Here is a 20,515-nt window from a genome sequence, read left to right as displayed (position 1 = left end):
ACTCAAACTTTGAGAAAAATAAAAGGGGAACAGAGATTGAAGAAGTTTCATGACACATTATATTGGCAGAATGTGGAAAACCATGCCATAACAGAATATTTCATGTGATTGTTTTCCTCCACATGTGCAGAAATATATTAAGTTGGTGCCAAAAATCTTGTGACATGATGTAAAGTAAAAACAACCTATCTTGCAAAGATGGATTTTAACAGTACTGTACAATGATCGTTCAGTTCTCAGCCTGAGAACAGATCCTTGGCAATTATATGCCAAATCCTGGCTTAGTGCTCTTTGACGTCATAATTCCAGGTGTATTAGTGACTCTATCTCAACCAGAACAGTAATTGACTCCTTGGCTGTTAACGTTACTATAATCCGGACATCAACCATCACGTCAATGAAGTAACCAGCAGTGAGGGTATGTACATCGGAAAAAAAATTTTTCCCCCCAAGTCTTATGCTCCTGAAGGGAGATGCATATTGATGAATCACCTGATTCATGGATCAAGTAGATTTAATTTGGTTTTAAAAAAAAGGAAAAATAATCACAGAGTTCTAAGTAAACGGCAATTAAGTGATACAGAAAAGACATAGTTAAAAATCACGCAACACCAGGTTATAGTCCAACAGGTTTATTCAGAAGCATTAGCTTTCGGAGCACTCCTTCATCAGGTGGTTGTCCGGAAGAGACGTGATGGTGTCGCCTGTACTTTGGACACTTTGACCAGTTTATATATTAAAAAGGCAAGTTGTTTTGTCAAGGAGATAGACAAAGGGACACAGAATTTAGTTTGAGGTTCAAATCAATTTTATGAACAAAATATTATTTTTAAAAACATGATGTGAGCATTTCCCAAATTTTCACATTTACTCTCTATCTAGCTCTGTCTGTCTGAGAAAGGGTACAACACACAATAATCCATGGTTTGAACTGTGCCAGTGGAATCTCCTTCCTCTCTGATGTAGGTCTGGCTCTCTTCCACGAAGGTGGGTTGCAGGTCAGAGTGGATCTTCTCCTGGGTCTTCCTGGGTTACTGTATGGTCTACTGCCATGAGTCTTCTCCAAATCTTCATTGGGTCTTCACTGAAGGATAGACTCCAAGTGTGTATTCTTCTCCTCTCCACACCAGACCTATCAGAATGTTCTCTGGCCTTTGGCCAATGAGGTTATGAGCTGTGTTCAAAGCCTTCAATGACATCATGCCAATACACTTCACTGTTGCCATGTTGGGATTTGTAAAGTACACATACTCAGGCAGTCAAGATACCAGAACATCTGATTGACCCATCTGCATTTTTCAACTCTCAAACTGATTGTTACCGCCCCCCTCTTGAACTTTTGTAATCTGTTTGATCTTGGCTTCCATTGTTCTCTGTAGTTGATAGCTGTTAGTTGCTGTTTAATTTTGTTTGGCCAATTTTCTGTCAGGCCTGATATCTCCAGCTATGGGCCAAGTTAGGCCTATGGTCTCTTGAACAAAATGGTCCAAATGGCTTCCTTCTGCACTGCACTGTTTTATAATTCTTTCCAGGATGAATAAAGCTACACAACAGCATCAAACCTTCGGTCAGGCCGCATCCATGGAGAGAAAACAAGCTAACACTTCGAGTCTTGATGAATGTTCATTGGAGCTGATTCATTGTGATCTCTAGCACTTTTTGTTATGAGGACAGATACCAGCATCTGCAGAAATTTGGTATTTGCCAGGAAAGGTTTTTGTTTGGAAATTCAAATAATCTAATTCAGCATCATGCGTAAAAGCCTGAATAGACACAGGAGACAATAATTTAACTTAGCAACTGACCATATTGATAAGGAATGATAAGGTTCATTGGCTGATCTCTGGCCTCATATATTGCTTGTCCCCATATGATCATTTTTACATTTTGTTTGAGATTCATATCATATTTATATGTTGTGGAATGACAGTAATTATTGGACATAAAGAATATCAATTTGAATTCATAAGGTGTCTTTAATGTCTGAAGATGCTTTAAACAAAACTAAACCTGAATATATTGCATGAAAAACTGGTAAAAGTTACATAAAAATAGTACCTGATTTTGATACTGTGCAAAAAAGTGGGTTATGAATGGTTTAAAATTAGATTCGAATGACACATGCATCCATTAAATTCAGTTACATCTGAAGAATCACTTGGTGCTCTATCCATAGGATGAGCTAAGGCTGGATTTGTGATTGTTCAGACATAAATCCTGAGGGGCATGGATAGGATAAATAGACAAAGTCTTTTTCCTGGGGTGGGGGAGTCCAGAACTAGAGGGCATAGGTTTAGGGTGAGAGGGGAACAAAACAACAGAGACCTAAAGGGCAACTTTTTCACTCAGAGGGTGGTACGTGTATGGAATGAGCTGCCAGAAGAAGTGGTGGAGGCTGGTACAATTACAACATTCCTGAAGAAGGGCTCATGCCCGAAATGTCGACTCTCCTGCTCCTTGGATGCTGCCTGACCTGCTGCGCTTTTACAGCAACACATTTTCAGTTCTGATCTCCAGCATCTGCAGTCCCCACTTTCTCCAATTACAACATTTAAAAGGCATCTGGATGGGTATATGAATAGGAAGGGTTTGGAGGGATATGGGCCAGGTGCTGGTAGATGGGACCAGATTGGATAGGCATATCTGGTTGGCATGGACGAGTTGGACCGAAGGGTCTGTTTCCGTGCTGTACATCTCTATGACTATATCGCCATGAAAGGTTATGCAGCAAACTTCGGGCTTCCTTGTACTAAAACCATAAATGACTGCACATAATATATGGCTGTTATGATTAACATGACACACAATCTAAACATCAGACAAGAACTGACTAACATGAAAACTAAACCCAGGAACTACAATATTTTTTTCCTTGGAATTCAAGAAGAGAATTACGGAATACAAAAGGAGGGTTGTACTGCCGAGGATGTATCAGGCTCTGGTCAGACAACATTTGGAATAGTGCATGCAGTTTGGGGCCAGTTTTGGGAAGGATGTGCTAAGGTTGGAGGAAGTCCAGAGTAGGCTTACATGAGTAATCCTGGGGATGAAGGGCTTATCATATGAGGAACAGTTGACGACTCTGTTATGCACTTGCTGGAGATTAGAAGGATGACAGGGGGAATCTCATTGAATCAATCTTATGTTATAGAATAATGAAAGGCCTAGATAGAGTAGAGATGGAGAAGATGCTTCTGCTGGTAGGAGAGGGTAGGACCTGATGGCATAGCCTCAGAGTGAAGAAACGACCCTTTAGAAGTGAGATGAGGAGGAGTTTCTTCAGTCAGAGGGTAGTGAATCAGTGGAACTGAATGCCACAGAATGCTGTGGATGCAAATTATTGAGTATATTAGACAAAGATAGATAAGCTCTTGATTCGTAAAGGGATCAAATGTTAAGAGGAGGAGGCAGGAGAACAGGGTTGTGAAATACATCAACCATGATCGAATGACAGAGCAGACTCAATGGGCTGCATGGCCGAATTCTGTTTTTTTATCTGTATACATGAGTGTACGAATATGAAAGCCTAAGCTTTCTATTCATTTCAAATTGAGGGCTTAAAATTTCAAAACATTAAAGGAAAAAAGTTCCAATTCTGCATTCATGACCTACCTTGGAAAATATTAAGCAACACAGGCTGAAAGTTTAAATTTATTAAAATTTGCAAACAGAAGGTCGTTCTGCAAAATTCCCTATTCCTAATTATATTTTATGGCAGAAAAATCAGCTTTTGACACTATGTTTTCTTCTCAAAGTCTCTGACATAAGGCAGATTTAACCCATAACATCACAAAGAAGGCAAGGACGCAGAATTCACCCCAGATAGAACAAGAATTGACCCCTGTGGTGTTTGCACAAATTTGATCTACACTGGGCATCCATCCAGCCAATCAGAGAAAGACTTGCTGTGGCAACATATATTTTTACATTTACATTTTTAATGTGGATAGTGATGGTAGAGGTTCAGTTTCTTTCCATCACATAGTTAAGCAGGAATCTCTTTCATTCTCACCACTTTACATTGGCATATGGTTTTACAAGTCTAGTCATGTTATGAATGCACCCTCCTTAATCATCGAATCCTGCAATTGGACGTAAACCGAGAATTTCTGTTTCAGAGACATTGTATCAGGAAGTGTCCTTAATATTTGTCGACTAACATGAAATTCTTCAATTTTAATGGAGGTGCTAAACAATCAAATTCAAATGATTTTTACTGTCACAGTTTGACAAAGGTATCATTTGAAAATTGATTAATATTAATGTGAAAACAAAAACATGAAAGTTTCATTTTTACTACATACTCAATTGGTATGTTTCTGTTCTGTAAGTAAAGCATAACTGGACTCCACACTTGCATTACTGTAGTGTAATTTATAAATACTGTCATCTTTGATTCCAAGAAATAGCTAGGTATTTGGCAATATGATGCATAACAAGACAAGTAGGCATCTACAGTTAGCCATTTTGTTTTGAAGTTTATGAACAGGAAAATAGGTCATTATATAGCAAGCTATCAGTTTAACTCTGAGTGTTCTGCCTCTCTTTTCCTCAGAATTTAAAAATTAATACAAGAATTTAAATTTCTTTTCTTTTCAATGTTATGTCATTCAACATGTTGTATTATAATTCAGGTATGGGTTTGCCTTGTCAAATGGAATTTGATTTCCATTTGTTGTCTCATGTAATTGACTTAAGGATTAGTAATATCAGACTGCATGGCTATAATGGAACAAAAAAAATCCAAATGTAATTGTTTCATTATTACTTTTAATGTAGTTTGCATCAATTTTCAGATCTTGTTAGCTCTGATTTCACACTGATCACTTGTAGTTATTTTGTTCCTTAAGCAGAAATGTTTCAAAGTGACAGCTCACCACTATCTCCTTAAGGACAACTAGGGATAGGCACTAAATACTGACATCACCAATGATTCCATCATCCAAGGAAGAATAACAAAACTCAAATCATTTCACTAAAGGGCAGATAAAAATGGATAACTATAACAAGCAGTATCTTTATGACATCCAGCCACATGAAGAAGCTATTGTTGGGTTGGCTGAAGAAGATAGACACTTTAACGAGAGTCTGAAAGGAAGAGGGAGAGAGAGAGAGCGCGAAGAGCAGAAAGGTAGAGGGGTTTAAGGAGGAAATTCAAAATGCACATTGGCAGCTGAAGACAGGTGGAGTATTGGAAATCAAGGACGCACAAGAGGCTAGAATTTTAGAAGTACAAAGATCCCAAAGGGCTGTATAAGGTTGCAAGGCAAGGGGAAGGTTTTGGTCATGGAACAAATTGAGGAGATATTTAGTAATGATCAAAAGTTTATAGATTTTAGAGATTGTGTTAAAGGAAAAGAGGGAAAGAGAAATTTAGAAAGGAAGGTTATTGTGTGAAAATGTTTCAATGATTTTTATTTCCTAACCTAGTATTGGATCTTGTAGTATTTGAGCTCTGTTCATCCAATTAATTAAGCATACAGGGAAAACCGAAAACTAGTCTGGTAAATTTATGTTACGCAGTAACATATTAAAAATTGAGATGTTCCCTTGGAAGCCGATATCAGTTCTGAAAATAAAATATTTCAGTGTTTTATTTGAAACTAGGAATCTTATTTTTTTTTATATTGCAGTGATTTAGTGGCTTTTACTGGGTGTGACTTTGGGAAGACATTTTATTTATCAGCGTAAGCTTTGTCAGTGTTGGGGAATAATAGATTTTTTCCCTTTATTTATACATAATATCATCAATCATTACATGGTATGCTATCGAGTGGATGAACAGTAGATAACAACACATAACAATATGCTTTGACCATTATACTTGAAAAGCATTTCAACTTGATCACAGCAATCTATTTATCTATAATAGTAGCTTTCTTCATGATCTGAGTGGGTCTCCCTATTTATTGTCGATATGTCCCAAATTAGGAATAATTATTTTTATGCTGGAGCCACATGCCAGCTGGGGTTGACATTACATTGGCTCAAGCTTTGGTCTTTTATGGCTTTCTACTTGATTAGCTTCGAAAGTAGGTTTCAGAGGTGAAAATAAACCATTCTCTGTTGTGTTAGCAAAGATCACTTTGTTGTGAAAATAGGCCTGTAATTGTGCAACATGTTGTTGTATAGGCAACAATCATAGGAAAGTAGCAACATAGGAGGTGGAATGGATCCTTTATCCCTTTTAGATTGTTCTGCCATTCAGTACTGATCTGTATGTTAGCTCCATTAATCTACCTTGGTTCTGTAATATAGAGCCATAAAGGTCAACAGCACTGGAAAAGATCTTTTAGCCCATTGAGTTGGCACCAGTCAAAAACAACTGCCTTTCTAATCTAATTCCATTTTCCAGCACTTGGTCCATAGCCTTGTATGCCTTAGCATTTATAATTGCATGTCTAAAAATGAACGAGTTGGTCATTGATTCAGGAGGTGGAGTGGAGGGCACTCCCCTGTCTGCATCAATGGTGCTGAGGTGGAGATGGTCAAAAGCATCAAGTTCCTGAGAGTGAAGATCACCAACAAGCTGTCTTGGTTCACCGACGTTGACACCACGGTCAAGTCACCACAACAACGCCTCTGCTTCCTCAGGAGGCTGAGGAAATTCATCATGTCAGTCAAAGACTTATAAATTTTTATAGATGTGTCATAGAAGCTTCCTATCTGCACAGGGAGGTATGACAACTGCCTTTCCCCTGACCAAAACAAACTAACGGGAGTCATGAATGCAGCACAGTCGGTCAGGCAAACCAGCCTCCCCACCATTGACTTCATCTATGCTTCCAGTTGCATTAGGAAAGCAACCACTATAATCAATGACTCCTCCCACCCCTGTTAATCTCTCTTCCATCCTCTTCCACTGGGCAAAAGATATAAAAGTTTGTAGACATGTACGAACATATTCAAGAACAGCTTCTTCCCCACTGTTTCCAGACTTATGAATAGACTTCTGTAATGCTACTTTGATCTCTCTCTGTACCTTCCTGACACCTGTAACACTGTATCCTGCACTTTGTTCTATTACTCTGATGCACTTGGATAATACGATCTGCCTATAAAGCACATAAGACAACGCTTTGCACTGTACCTCAGTAGACAGGACAGTAATAAATAAAATGACTCAAATCAAATCAAATCAAAAAAACACTTCTAAAATATTATGAGATTTCCTGTCTCTGCACCCTTACAAGCAGTGAATTCCAAATTCCTACCACCTTTTGGGTTAAAAAAAGTTTCATCCAATTCCCCTCTAAACCTCCTGTCTCTTACTTTAAATCCATGCCCCTGGTTATTGTTCCCTCTACCAAAAGGAAAGATTCCTTCCTGTCTACCTTATCGATGCTCCTCATAATTTTATCCATCTCAATTGTGTCCCCCTTTAGTCTCCTCTGCTCCAAGGAAAGCAATCCTAGTCTGCCTGTGCTCTCTTCATAACTAGAACTCTCCAACCCAGGCAACATCCTGATAAATCTCCTCTGCACCCTCTCTCTTGCAGTCACATGCCTCCTATAATGTGGATCCCAGCACTGCATGCAATACTCTAGCTATTGGCTAAACAATATTTATATATTTTAGCATTAATTTGGAAAGCTTTAAAACTCTCTGCCTCAGCTAATAAAGGCAAGTATCCTATATGCCTTCTTAACCACTTTATCTGCTTGTCATGTTACCTTAAGGGACTGGTGACCATGCACACCAAGGTGTCTTTGATCCTCAAAGCTTCCCAGGATTCATTAATTGGTTTGCAAATCAATCTCAGGTTTCAAGAGAAATCCCTATCCTCATCATCATTCTTTTTTTTCCCAGACGGAATAACCTTTGGATTATTGGACACTTCCTAAGAATCACCAGGAGCTAGGGAGTGCTTAGTCCTGGGCTTCTTAAAGGACTTCCATCTTAGTTTGAGAGAGGAAAGAGAGGAGGAGAAGAAGCCAAGCAGATCAGCTGCTCCAGAGGGATAGGCCGCTGATGTGGTGACCTTCCCTTCTGACTGGTACAAGACATCCAGTGCTGTAATAGAGAAACTGTGTATCTTTTTTCTTGTTTCTGAGCCACTCTGAAACTTCCTGCTTTCTGTGAGTGCACTGCATATCTCTTGTGGAAGGGAATGCATCATGGCTAGGAACTTTGTTTTTTCAGTTGAATAGAATTAAAAATTATTGAAAATAATTAATAGAAGTGTAAATGTATAAACCATAGTTACACTGATATCTGAATAGCTCATTTAGTTCTGGTCCCATGACAGACATAGAAGCACTGGACACAGTACACAGTATAAAAGCAGAGGCCATCAGCAGAAGATAATTACCAAGAAATCCAAGTGGGAATTTGGAAAAACTCCTATACTCAGAGAATGATGAGATTGCAGATCATGTTACCACAGGGAGTGATTGAAGTGAGTAGTATAGATACATTTATAGGGAGGCTAGGCAACACATGAGGGGATAATGGAATAGAGGTTAATAACGATCAATTTGAAGGAGAAAAAATGAGAGAAGACTCAAATCCAACACCTGCAACAGCGGGGATTAATTGGACCAAAAGCCGGTTTCTCTGCATATACCGTATATATTTACTCCATGAAAATTGTTTCTTATCAGAACTTAAGTTCAAAATATTCATTAAAGTGTAAAAAATAAGAATGGAAGTAGACAGCTTCGTCTCTTGAACCTGCTTCACCATTCAGTAAAACCATGGCTGATCTGATAGTGGCCTTAAATCTACTTACTATCTGTTTCCTATAACCTTTGACTTTCAATTGTTGATTAGTAATCTGTCTAACTCAGCTTTGAATGTTTTTCAAAGACCTAGCCTCCACAACTTGTCAGGGAATAGAATTCCAAACACTAACAACACGCAGAAGAAAATTCTTTTCATCTTTGCCTTAAATGGAAAATCTCTTATTTTAAAACGGTGTCCTCTAGTTCTAAAATTCCCTGTGGAGAGAAATATCCCATCAGTATCCAACCTGTCAAGCCTTCCTCAGAATGTTCAAGTGTCTGATTTAAGACTGCTAGGTAAGTTTAAATCATGGTTATCATCAATGAACACCATAGTTGCAAGTTAAAAACAATCTTTCAGTCTTATTATCATTGCACATGCTTAGCTGCTGCTTTTACCCTTTCAAAAAAAACTCCTAATGTGTTTCTGTAAAGCTACATGCCACTATTGGCTCCATTTTAAAGGGAAGGCATTCTCAACAACTGTATTCTGCTCCAGAAATGGCACTGAATGCCTTATGTGCCATAACTATACAATTGCAAGCTTTTGTTATCGAGTTGTAAACTTTATTTATTAGCCATTTTCTACAGCATGCAAGTTAATTACTTATTTATGAAAGGTCATCAACTTGAAAGGTTAATTCTGTTTTCTGTTGCTTGCCCTGCTGAATGTTTCCATCATTTTCAGCTTTTATTACACATAATTAATATTTTAATGTTTGTGTACCCACTGAATTCATGTTCTGAGATTTACATTGTTTACTTGAGAGGATCAAAGAAACAGATCACACAGATATAAAGGTAGTTAAGTTTTTGTTAGTTTTCTCTGAAGTACTCAACATTCAATTATTTTGATATTCATAACATAGGTATGCACTTTTTGTGATCCCTGATCTTTCTGATGGTCTGGCAAGGTGTCTAATATTTTTCAGATCCTATTTTAATGAAGCATTGTGTACATAAAATAATTCACCTTTCTTGTGAATGCCAGGGATTTGATAGCCTAGTACACCCATGCTTTGATGAAATTTTGTTTTAAAAAGCTGCCAGTGCTGGAAATGAGAGACAAGCATAGAAAATATCAAAAAGAAATGGAAGTTAGCTTCTGTGAAGAGAAAGGGCAGTTTAAAGTTTTGGGTATAATTTTGCTGAAACTGGAAAATAATTACTGTTTTTCTGTTTATGTCATAGATTCATGCAGCATGGAAGCAAACCCTGTGGTCTAACCAGTCCATACAGAACAGAATCCCAAACTAAGTTAATCCCTTCTGCCTGCTATTCTTGCGTATTTGCTGTTAATTTTCTTCACTGTTCAGAAAATGTCACACTCTGTGGGTATGCACTTGAATTTTATGATTTGTATGCCTGCAGTGTTAACCTTTTCCTAACCAAATGGTGTGAATTATATGCCAGTTTTAACAAAACTAATAAATGTATTGATTAGTTGTTCTCTTTGTGCTGAGCCAATAACTGTTGTCGAGGGCAGTAACCAGGCAACACTTACCTCTTCAGTGTTTTGAGCACCTTTTAGACAGTGAGTTCCAGATACTCACCAGCCTTAGGATGAAAAATATTTCCTCAAATTCTGGTGAAAACTCCTGATGATAAAGCCCTCCTGTCCACATTTGAAGAATTCTGCCACCTCTGTGCCTTTCAGTCTTCCCGTCTCTCTGACTATTTGTGGTAAATAAAACACCGCATACAATGCGATTGCCCCATTTTTATGATTAAATTCTACCCAGATGGCCTGATCAGAGGTACCGTCTAAGATATCATCGCTCCCCATTACAGTAAGTGATGCCCTGATCTATATTGCAACACTGTTACACCCTGCCTTCTGCACTGAAGCTTCTATACCATGGAATAGGGTCACCATGATGTCTAACTGTTTTACTGCCACCTCCACCTCTGTGCTCACTTCTACGAGCAGAATTCCTTTGCCCCCATGTCCCACTTATCCCCTCGCCCTCCTCCATTGTTCACCCTCCACTTGGACCCCTTCCTCTCATCTCTGATCTCTTTGCGAAAACTGTCAGGGTAACATCGGCTGTCGCAATTTCTCTGCTCCTCTCACCCACTCTCCCTGTCCCCTTCTGAAATGGCACCACTGCACTCTCTCAGGTCCAACCCAAAATTTGTCATCGCACCTGCAAGCAGAGGTGGTGCCCTTGTAGTCTGGCAAGTTGATCTTTACCTTGAAGGAGCCTAACGTCAACTCTCCGGCATCTCTTCCTACCTCTCCCTGAGCCATGACCCCACATCCCAACATCGAGCCATTGTTACCAGCACTGTGACTGACTTCATTATATCGAGAGTCCTTCCCCCACTGCCTCCAGCTTTATAGTCTCCCAACCATCATCGCATCTTCAGTCTAGGCATTTTACAACCTTTTGGACTGGTATTGAGTTCAACAGCTTCAGATTGTGAACCCACTCCCATTCCTTCCCTTTTCTTCCACTTTGATTGTTTCATTCTTTGTCACAAGGTCCTCTCTCCCCTCTCCCATTCCAGTGGGATTCTTTTTTTTCTCCAATTTAGCAGTTAAATGTGCCATTGATCTGCCATTAGCAAGTTTTGAGAAGATTTAGGTTGAGTTTCTGAATGGAAGTTTGCTCACTGAGCTGGAAGGTTCATTTTCAGATGTTTCATCACCATACTAGGTGACATCATCAGTGAGCTTCTGGATGAAGCGCTAGTGGTATGGCTCGCTTTCTATTTATGTGTTTCGGTTTCTAGGGTTGGTGATGTCATTTCCCATGGTGATGTCATTTTCTGTTCTTTTTCTCAGGGGGTGGTAAATGTGATCCACATCAATGTGTTTGTTAAGAGTCCCGGTTGGAATGCCATGCTTCTAGGAATTCTCGTGCGTGACTCTGTTGACAGAGTCCCATGTGCTAATCAACACAATCAACTCATCTGCCTTTTCGGATATTATTTTTGCATTAAAATAAATGCCAAATATCCTTGCCATGATCCTTTGTGTCATAACTTGAAAATATTCTCATTGTTTCTGCAATGACTTAGTCTGAGGTGTATGCTTCTCTGGGCATCACAGCTGACTCTGCCTCCACTATCCCATCCTGCTCTCAAATTAGTTTAAACCCACACCAAAACTGCACCCGCAACACTCTCCGGAAGGATGATGACCCTGTTGTGGTTTGGATGCAAATCATCAGGCTTGGACTGGACCTAACTTCCCAGTGATCCAAACGTCTAAAGCACTCCCTCTGCTCCAGCACATTGATCTGTTCAATCCATCCATTCCTACAATCACCAGCATGTAATGCAGAGTAGTTAAGTAATACAGCCTTTGAGGTCCTGCTTTTTAATCGGCTGCATAGCTCCCTACATTCTTGTCACATGACCTCTTCCCTCCTACTGCTGATGTCACTAGTACCAATGTGAACCACCTCTGACTGTTCGCCCTCCCCCTTTCAGAATGCTCTGTAGCAGTTCAGTGATATCCTTGATCCTGGCCCCAGGAAGGCAAGTCACCATCTTGCACTGACATCTGTGGCTGCAGAAATACCTGTGAGTGCCCCTCATGACTGAGATTTCCACCATCATTGTTCTCCCTCTCTTTCTGATCCCCACCTTGTGCAGCTGAGCTCTGGCTGCACTCCCCAGAGGAGCTGTCACTCTGTTTTCCAACATAGAAAATCGCTTCTTGAATGAGATGCACCCTGGGGCTTTCCTGAATCTCTGACTACCACTGACTGGTGGTCAGTGTCAGTCAGAAACACTTCAGCTGCCAGGTGACCACTCCCACACTCTCAAGCCCCATTCTGAAGCTGATCAAACCAGTACTACTTCCTGCAGACATGGTCATGGAAGGTGAGTGCAGACCCTGAGACTTGCCCTCTCTCTATCCACTGCCCTGGGGAGAGATGACCCCAATGGTCCAGCAGTCACTACTCCCAGAATGTGAGTGCATGTACGTGACACGTGCAGGTACAACAACACTGCTGCAGTTTATTTAAAGTGAAACAGAATATTTATTTGCAATAACATTAATTATTTACAATATGTACAAATAGAGCTAAGAGAAAGGTCTATTGATTTCATGAACTGGAGACTCTGGATGAAATCAACCAGAATTATGAAAAGCTGCATGTTTTTGGATCAGTTTCTAAGAAAAGGTAAGTATCTGGAGGAGATCAATACTGAGACAATGTTGAGGATCCAGACAGACCTTTTGCTGAGGACTTGACAGAGATCAGATGCTGTTAAAGATGTGAAGATCATAAGAGGAAGCAGTGAAGATCTGTTGGTGTGACAGAAACACTGACGGTCCAAAGGTCTGTTCATATACTGACGGTGAGGATCTGGAGCAGAATAGTTGGTACGAGAAGACAAGGGTCTGAGCTATATTTCAAATCTGATGGGCTGAAGTCTCATTTGGGGACTGTACAGCAGCAACTGTGAATTAATCTTTTACACCAGGAGGTCCATCGGGTGATCTGGAAGTGATGTATCTGCTTGGTGAGGAATGCTGCTAAGGCCACTACATAGCCGCAGTGATGGTCCTGGTTGGGACTGAAGAATACACAGTCCAAGATATAGGAACTCACCATGTCGGGGTAATCATCAACGAGTTAGCAGAAAATACGTTTCAGGAAGTCCCGGTAACTCCAGCTTGTTGCCTCAAGATACTTCTCAGTAAAGGAGCAAGCCTTTGTGGATCCAGTAGATGAGAAAATCATCTGCAGTGTTGCACTACAACACTGGATGGTTTTCTCACTCTTACTATTCAAGTGCAACAGCAAGCACATGATGTTGGCGTGGAGCTATTGCTGGAAATCACCAGACTCCCCAAACATGGCCAATGTTGCCAACATTTGGAAAGCTTCCACAGAGACTTGCTCACTTCCTGTTCCAAACAGTGACTGAATCCTGGAGAGGATTGGATTTAAAAAGGGCCTGCTGGTGCCTCAATGATGTTTTTCTGCAGGCAAGACAACACAGCAAGTGTGAATACATCGCTATTTTCTGGATTGCCCAAAAGGCTCACCAAGACATCGGTGACACTCCAACACCACCGCCTCGCTTCAAAATCAAGGATTTTTAAAGCTCTAACGCAGAGAAACTGGGTAACCAGCGAGAAGTTGTACCAGCAGAGGAATCGGATTAAACTGTTAATGACCATGTCTAAGAGACCCAACTCGGAAAGACACAGAGCTTTCAGGAGTTCCCCAAATAAGATGATTATTGGAACTGCCTGACAGTCTCGGATCCAAAGGATTTGGGAAGCCAGACGATGTACGGTTTTAGACAAATCATCACCTGCAGATGCTGCCATTGCCCTGGCCAGCAGAACAACCCCCTGATCAAATCCAACCCCATCCTCCTACCATCACCATCTGGTCAGAGATGTCACTTTGACCAATCAGATCAAACAGGGCCTTGAGTGACCTCACATACATTTTATTAAGTGACCGACTTGTAGTAACATCAAACCCAGCGGTGAAACCTCTTTGCTGTGACTGAATATCAGTATCACTGGGCAGAAAGAAACTCATCCCACTGGTGAGAGATACAAGTAGGCCACTGAAAATGTGTGGGAACAATGTCCTCACCACGTCTGCCATCTTGGGCTGAGTGACTATCTCATATAGGCTGTGGACGGCAGTCAGCAAGACATTGGCTGAGTGCACATCCCCACTGATGGGGCAGCTTTTTCCCTCCAGTGAATACACAAGGTGTTTGATCTTACTCACTGGACAGCTGCTGCTATCGTCAGCTGCTGCTCTCCACACATCCTGGAAGAACTTGCCCCCAGGGGGCGACAGAGCAGGAGCTGGGACAGCTGCTGCCAAGTACTGTGAGGTCAGAGCAGTTATCCCTCGTAGAACACGCCGTTTCACATCCTGGTGAGGGATTATCACCAAAGGAAGCACCAGCACATGCAGGATCTCTGGGACCCGGTCCTGAAGTTGTTTTCGCTCTTAAAGGAAGAGGTTTTCCAATAACAAGGAAGCGACCTGGGCACAGCTGGAATGTTGGTCCGACAGACTGCCACAGACCATGAGAAGCAGGTTGTCCAGCTGACAACGTGGCAAGCTCTGGCAAATCAGCTCCACCACCTGATGACTCTTCTCGAACTGAGCTCCTTCATCAGGGTCCATCGGGTCTTCCGGAAGTGTCTTCAGAAACACTAGACGCTCTTGATATTGTTCAAGGCTGGCTCCATCAGCCACTAAGTGGATGGACAGGATGGTACCAACCATGATGAGAGCCATCTGTTGAACTGCTTGGGAACTGTCAGCACAACGTGGAAGCAGTCCTCCAAGCAGCGTGCCCACAAGATTCTCCAGCATTTCCCTGCTGTCATCAAACCTCTGAAAACACCACAAGCAACTCAGAGATGATGTGTACTGCTGTCTCTTGCACATTATCGTCCATCGACAAGATCCCCTCCTCAATCTTCTAGATGATTTTGTCCTTATCTTCAGTCTCAGCAATGATCTTCTCCGTTGCCAGACAAAAGACATCAATAACAGGCTTCATCTTTGAGTCTGCTTGTGAAAATCCTCTGATTCTTCTGCTTGAACTCTGTTTTCAATCTCTCCCTCGAGTTGGGAAGGTATTGATTCAGTTTACCAGAGCATTTTGCTTGATCTCTTCTCTCGGTGTCTCTCCATCACAAGTGCACAGATCGCTTCAGTTTGTTGTGTTTTGTATGAACCTGCAATAATGTATTGTTATGGTTCTCATTGTAATGGCAGCGGCTGACAGTTGTGATGTCATCCTGAGCTTCATGTCTGGGATTTTCAAAAACAAACATTCCGTGAGGAGTCACAGAGATTCCGAAACACAGTGAGGGCTCATGTCACAGAATCATAGAGTCAATCAGCACGGATTCAGTTCCTTCAGTCCATTCAGGTCATGCCGAATATAATCCCAAACTGAACAAGGCCAAGTTGCCTGTTCCTGGTCCATATCCCTCCAAATATTTCATATTCCTGTACTTCTTAAATTATCAATTTTGCGTACAAAAGAACTGAATGTGACTCAAAATCATAACTTCATACTACTGAAATGTCATAACTAAGAAATCTAGAAGTAAATCTTGAAATAAGCCTGAAACTCAGGAGAAGTTGCAAGATCCGTGCTAACTTTTTTTTGTTTTCAACATCCCTCAACATTTCTGTTGAAAGCCGTCATTGGTACATTCTGTTAGCTGGGAGAACACTTGCTCTCCCAAATTCCCTTCACTGAGGAACCCTTCCTGTTACATCACCGAGGGAATCTTTAATCAGAGCAACACCCATTGTAGCACATGGTAGCTTTTTGGAAGCAGGTAGTTTATTTTTCACAAGATCTTGGATTTCTGAGTTAGATCATTTCTTCTTGACCAGATCCTGAATTTGTGCAGTTTGGCTTGGAAACTGTGGGGTAAAAGAAAATCTTAATTCTCAAACTGTTGAATTACTTGTGCTGAAGTATGCAACTGTTGTATTTTGGCTTACTGTGTAAATTGGACATTGTAATTGACCCTCTGTGGGTGATATCCTGGTGAATTACATATTGCACATCCTCAAACATGTTACTCCAGGCTTACTGCTTATTTAGACTTACCTCTTGTTAGAAACAAAATTCAATAAAATTTAGATGAGACGACCAAAACTGGAAACAAGGCAATTTATTACGAATTTGCAAGTAAGGGCTTCAATTGCATAAGCAAATGAGCAAATTAGAACTTAGGTTAGTCTACAGTTATACCCTTTGAGCTGAATGAGGTCATCTCTCCAGACTCCGAATTACCCAATCTCTCTTACTGTGCCAGACCACTGCCCAGCTGTGCTCCACCCTTATTACTTCCCCCTTCCCCAGGTTGGCAACCTTCCTTTCTGTAAGTGCTGACACACATTAATTTTGTTGACAGTACATCTAGATCTGGTTTAACATTTTGTATCAATTCTGCTGGTACATTCCATCCTCGGACATTTCATTAACTTGTATCATTTTGTATAGCTCAAGCATTTCAGTTATCTCAGCTTTTTGCTGAAAGCATAATTTTACAAAAAGAACTTTTTGTTATAGTAATTACACACCAAAATTAGTATTTAATTAACCACAATTATACACTGAAAAGTCTCTAAATACCTGCAGGGTTAATAGTTCTCTTGCTGTACTCCTTTTCTGTATGCTTTTTCTATATTTGCAAAAACAACACTCTACCCCATTTCTAACAATTCCCCCATTTCTTTTCTTAACCATTTGTTGGTTTTGCAATCTTATTTTCTGCCCTCTTTTCACCCTATGGTGTCGAGGTTCACAATCTAGTCATTTCTGTGCTTCTAAGTTTGTCTTTTTTTCAAACTCTAGGAGTAATCTGTTACTCTCTCTTTCTTGCGCTTGTGCTACTGTCATGACCACTGTTGGTTGTTGTCCTCCCAAAGACATTACCAGCTTAGTCATTATCCATTTTAACACATTAAACCCTATCAGTAAACCTACAATTATTAGTAGCACATAAATGTCTAAATTCACTAACCATTTTCCCCACTCGGTCAATCTCCAGTTACCCCATTCCCATCCCCATCTTTTCAGAGTTCATCTCCAATTTGTCTTATATTGTTTATCTTTTTCTTTATTATTTCCACCTTATCTTCCACTAGGTGTCTGGGATGAAGGTGCAGCATTCTTTACCAATCAGAGCACAAGTTCTCCCTTTTTCGGCCAAAAGGTAGTCTAAAGCCATTCGATTCTGTAAGGCTGTTAGTCTCGTGGCAATCATTTCAGTGGTTATGGCATTTCAATGGGATTGAGTTTCCCCCATTGCGCCGGTGGTACCATTAATTAAATTTTCAAGGACGGCCGCCAGTTTCTGTATTTCCACCCCTGCCCCATCTTTTCAGAGTTCATCTCCAATTTGTCTTATATTGTTTATCTTTTTCTTTATTATTTCCACCTTATCTTCCGTAGTTTGAGAGCAGTGCCGTAGTTTGAGAGCAGTGTCCACATCAGAGACCTCTCGGGTCTTACATTTTATCCCCCCCCTCCTTCCCCAGGTTGGGCTCATGCTTTTCTATTCGGAGGTGAGGGACTATATAAGCGAGGTAACAGCAGCCACTCCAACCTTTCTGGTTTTGAGGAAGTGTTTATCACACGAACATATTTTTCCCCGGGAATAAATGGATAGGCCTTCAGACCGCATACCCAATATGTTCCGTTTAATATTCGGGGAGTGGTCGTGGCAGTGGCTTGACTGGTGTGGACACAAGATGATTTTCCTTGTTGGAAAGGTGCAGCATCATTCTGATTACAGAAACAGGTGGTATTTACTGCTCCTTTCGGTGGGGAAATTCTAAGACTATCAATAGCGCCCTGATTTTTCGGAGCTGGCCATGGGAACCATCCCACAAAGCTATTTTTGCTTCTTTCAAATCTCCACATTGTATTATTTGAACCCACATCAAATTGTTGTACATCGTATACTTCTTTTTTAGTGAGCAGTATTACCGAGATGGGGATTCCAGATTTGGTGTGGGACCTCTGCACAGACCCAACAGTCAGCAAGTCCCTTTTGTTCAGCATAATTTTGGCATAGTGAAGTAAAGTGATTTTTCCCATCTCCTTGAATAGTTAGTACTACTAACGTTACAATACTATACTAATATCCGCCCATCTCTAACCCCTGTCTACCATTCTGCCTATCTGTCTTAATCTTTTAGGCGTCAGGGAGAGGTGAGTCCACACAGCCCTTACAATCAATAACTATATATATATATATATATATATCAGCAAACGTTAAAAGAGTCTTTTGTCTTAGTTCATTCTTTCTTTCTCAGCTTAACTTTCAGAGGGTTGTCTGTAGGATGAGCATGCCACTCCGCCAATGGGGCGTTCACAGGACCTTTAACGCGAGTGTGATGACTCCACCCTTCTCAGCAGTCCGGATAGCTGTTTCACTAGTTAGGAGGGTTAGGAATGGTCCCTCCCAGCTCGGGTGCAGTTTGGTATCTTTCCAGGTCTTAATCAGGACCCAATCACCCGGTTGTATTCGATGTACTGCAAACTCGAGTGGCGGTGTCTGTACCAACAGGCCTTTATTCCTAAGAATAGACAAAGAAGAGCCGAGCGCCACAATATAGTTCTTTAAAAACTTATCATTGAACTCTGACCAGCCGTTAGGCAGTCTTTCAGCCTCGATAATGCTTCCCTCTATCCCGTCTACTACAGTATATTCATTGTATTTTTTACCCTCAATCAGCCGGGAGGACCCGTCGATAAACAACCGAGTTCTCGCATGCAACGGTACGTCTCTTAAGTTCATTCGCACTTTAGTCTGAAATTCAGTAATATCAAGGCAGTCATGTTCTGGATTGCCAGGGGCCACCCCACTCTCTCCGCCACAGAAATGCACCTGGATTCAAGCAACTGTCTGTGACTAACACAAGGTCATCCTGTTCTATTAAGATTGTCTCATATTTCAAGATCCTAAAGTCTGAGCGCCATTGTCCTGCATTCTGATTTAAGAATTCTTTGCCTTTTACTCCAGAAACCTTGAGAACTTTGTTAGTTAATTTAAAACCGCTAGGTCTAAAGCTTAGGGATGATCGTGCTACTCCCGTATCCACTAAAAACACTGTTTCCACTCCTTCACGTCCCACCTTTAAATTTATCAAGGGTTCCCGGTGGGTCACAGGAGGAGGGAACCCCTGACTCCCCTAACCTTCATCAAAAATCATCAATGATACCACTTCTCTTTGTCGTCCTAACCTTGGACATTTTAAAAAACAATGTCCTGTTTTTCCGCAGTAATAACATCCTGCCAGTTGCTTCCTTCCCCTACCATCTGCTCTCTGTCTCTCTTGTCCTCCTCTGTTCTCTGATTCTAACTTTCTCACCGTAATTTCTTCAACTGCTGCAACCATTATTTTAGCTTTTTATTGTTGTTTCTCCACTTCCCTTTCCTCACAGACTTTCTGTGCCTCATATAACAGATCTTCTATCTGTTTTTCACTCCAGCCTTCTAATTTCTGTAATTTCTTGTGTATGTCCGGCAATGATTTAGTCACAAATTGGACCTTTAAAAATCCCTGTGCTACCAGATCATCGGGATTCATTCCCGAATATTTTCTAGTGGCTTCATTTAATCTCTGTGAAAAGGCTGACGGGGCTTCCTCATTTTCCTGTCTTACTTCAAAGGCTTTAAAAAAATTCTGAGATTTAGGTGCTGCTTCTTTAATACCCAAAATGACCATTTCTCGAAAGTCCCTCATTTTTCCTCTATCGTGTTCATCTATACCCTTCCAACGTGGGTCCACATTGGGGAATTTGTTTTTGGCTGGTATCACTCCCTCGCCCACCGGATGTCTTTTTTATTCCCTCAGAGCAGCTCTTCTAATCATGACCCATTCTTCTCCTGACCGTACCTGATGTGGGGTGCTGACTACTAAGGCTCCCCTAATAGTAAGTTTCCGACTCTCCTCTACCAATAAGGCTATTGCTACCATTGCCTGCACACACTCTGGCCAGTAATGTAGCTTTCCATTCTTTAATTAACAATGAATTAATGCAGTCATGTTTTAAATTAACCATGAATCAATATGACAGGTCACTGAGAATGTATGAAGGAATCCTGCCAATTAATATTGATTCAGACTAACACAATTGATTTATTATAAATACTAATTATTAATTATATATATTATATAATTCAGGATGGAAACACAACAAGTGATTAAAACATTTTAAAAACTGTAATCGCGCAGTTCTGTTTGTTTACCAGTCACTTGTGACTTCTCATTCTGTTCCTGCAATTGTTTTGCTCGAGCACATTCATT

At 40.8% G+C, this 20,515-nt stretch overlaps 1 long non-coding RNA gene across 1 annotated transcript; it reads right to left on the bottom strand.

Annotated features, from left to right (window-relative positions):
• Positions 1 to 5,798: 5,798 nt before the first annotated feature.
• Positions 5,799 to 19,169, bottom strand: LOC122550510. The gene is made up of 3 exons (XR_006311865.1): positions 18,445 to 19,169; positions 18,336 to 18,339; positions 5,799 to 5,809 (listed from the first exon to the last, which is right to left on the bottom strand). It is a non-coding gene; the product is annotated as an uncharacterized LOC122550510 (long non-coding RNA).
• Between the last annotated feature and the right edge of the window lie 1,346 nt (positions 19,170 to 20,515).

Source organism: Chiloscyllium plagiosum, chromosome 6, assembly GCF_004010195.1.
Source record: "Chiloscyllium plagiosum isolate BGI_BamShark_2017 chromosome 6, ASM401019v2, whole genome shotgun sequence".
NCBI lineage: Eukaryota > Metazoa > Chordata > Chondrichthyes > Orectolobiformes > Hemiscylliidae > Chiloscyllium > Chiloscyllium plagiosum.
This window is presented reverse-complemented; position numbering and strand designations above follow the sequence as displayed.